This window comes from Eriocheir sinensis, chromosome 58 (genome assembly GCF_024679095.1).
Source record: "Eriocheir sinensis breed Jianghai 21 chromosome 58, ASM2467909v1, whole genome shotgun sequence".
In the NCBI taxonomy this organism is placed as follows: domain Eukaryota; kingdom Metazoa; phylum Arthropoda; class Malacostraca; order Decapoda; family Varunidae; genus Eriocheir; species Eriocheir sinensis.
Genome location: NC_066566.1, coordinates 2,298,507 through 2,301,006, shown reverse-complemented (window position 1 = coordinate 2,301,006; position 2,500 = coordinate 2,298,507).

Below are 2,500 nucleotides of genomic sequence, written 5' to 3'. Positions count from 1 at the left end.
CTCTAGATTTTTCTCTCTTCCTCCTCCTTCCTTAACTTTCCTCTTTCTTTCTTAATTACCTCCCTATTTCCCCACCCTTCTTTCCTCCCTACCTTCTTCCCTCTGCAGTTATCTTATCTTCCTCCCTTCTCCTTATTTCCCTAACCACTTATTTTAGCTACTTCTACATTTCCCATCCTTCCTCACTCATCTTCCCTTGCCTTCTGACCTTCGCCTTTCAACACTCCCTTTCATTCTTTCTATGACAGACACCCAGCAATACACAACACGAGACCTTTATATATACGGTACCTCCCTATACTGCCCTTTCCTTGTCATCAATCTTTCACCGGTAACATTATTTCACACTTCCTATTCACACACTCGCTCTGGGTAACACATGACAGCCAGGCAGCAATACACAGCACGGGTCCTTAATATATACCTCAGTTTCCCTTGATATGCGTTGCTTTATCCCTTTTGTCCTCCGTCACTCTTTCACCCGTCACATAATTTCACTCTCGCTATACCGACACTTTCTCTCTGGATAACATATGACTGACGGAGAGCAACACAACACGGGAGCTCTCTCTTGTATATATCTTCGTTGCCCTTCGTTTGTGTTGCTTTATTACTTCCTTCATTCGTTTTGTTTATATTTTCTACCGTCGCACCTGCTCTGAATAAGACATATCAGCTTGCAGTACACAACACGAGAGCCATATATGTATAAATCTGTTCCCCCTTTTATTTATTTCGCTTTATCAACACACTCTTCACCATGCCCAGCGCACTCTTCCAGCACTTCCTCTTCAACCCATGGCACCGAGGCAGCTCCAATGTCTCCCTAGAGTACATATATTCGTTCTCTTTCTTTCGTTTTGCCGTCTATTCTATAACTTTCATTACTACATCAACAAGACATCTTCTCTCCCTCGTGTGACACCTACATCCCGATGCCCTCAACTCCCACACAGCAACAGACAGAGAGGTTGATAGATAGACAGATAGATGGTAGATAGATAGATAGATGGTTTATTAAGCACACCTACATACAGCAAAATGAAGGATACAAGCTTGAAACAAAAATGGAAAGACCTGTAATGCATGAAAACGAACCAAACACACACAAACAGATAAACAAACACACAGCAGATCATGACACTCCCCTCCCCTTCCTCTGCCTCATATACGCAACTCCCATCAACCCTACCCATCCCTCCTCTTAGAAGCGTCAAGGAATTGCAGGAAATGCCCCAAATACCTCATTAAGGGCCCAGAGTGGCTCACTTTTTCACGTTTGTACCTGTGCCAATCAAGAGCTTTTTTTTTTTTCTTTTTTTTTCTTAGGCTGAAAAAGTTAGATATCAAGAGTGTAGGAATGAGAGAGAGAGAGAGAGAGAGAGAGAGAGAGAGAGAGAGAGAGAGAGCGTAACCCAGTTTTCAGCTTCAGAGGATATTGTATGACGTTAATTAGCATGGATAAGGGCGACTAGTCTCTCTCTCTCTCTCTCTCTCTCTCTCTCTCTCTCTCTCTTAACATTGCTGGGATGCTTTTAAGCCCTTCCGAAGGACCTACACACTGCACAGACACACACACACAAACACACAAACAAACACAACCTAGAACCCTTCAATACCAGGAAACACAGGAAATAAAAAAAAAAAATTTATAAAAACGGAGGAAAAAAAAAATCATGTACCAGGAATGAAAGAGATAAAAAGAACAAGAATGATAGAAGCAAAAAGAAGAGAAAGACACCAGAAAAAAAGAGGAAGAGGATAAGAAGAAGGAAGGAAGGTGAAGGAAGGTATGATCGCACAGGTGATAAAAGCCATAAGTCCCAATCAATCACTTAGGCGGCGGGACAGGTATACAGGTAGAGGCGGCAGGCGGGCAGGGAGGCGGGCAGGTAGGCGCTTCTAGCAACACCTAATAAGCCACGGGGCAGGTGATAGTCACGCCGCCGCTGCCTCAACCTGTAATTATGGCCACAACTCGAGACATGAAACGGAGACCAAAAAAGGTGAGGTGGTGAAGAGGGAGGAGGAGGAGGAGGAGGAATTGGAGAAAGAGGAGGACAGGGAGGAAGGACGGACAGGAGGGAGAGTGGAGGGGCAAGTTAGATGGGGAGGAAAAGAAATGGTGGTAAGACAGGTATAAGGAGGAAAAAAAAGTGGAGAAGGAGGAGGAGGAGGAGGTGTTGGATAAGAGGGAAAAGAAGGAGGAGGAGGAGGAGGAGGAGAATAGTAATGTAGAACGAAAGAGAGCGAGTCGTGAGGCATTACAGAAAGAGGGAACAGGAGAGGAAGGAAGAGAAGGACAAGGGAGAGGAAATACCAAAGTGACGGAGAGGAGGTGGACGAGGATAAGGAGGAGGAAGGTGGGCAGAGGGGAGAGTGGAGTGGTGGGAGAGTGGACATGGCAGGAAGGGGGAAGAGAAGATATAGGAAGAGAAGGACAAGGATATGGCAGTGGCGTAGAAGGAGAAGAAGTTGGATAAGGACAAAGAAGGATGAC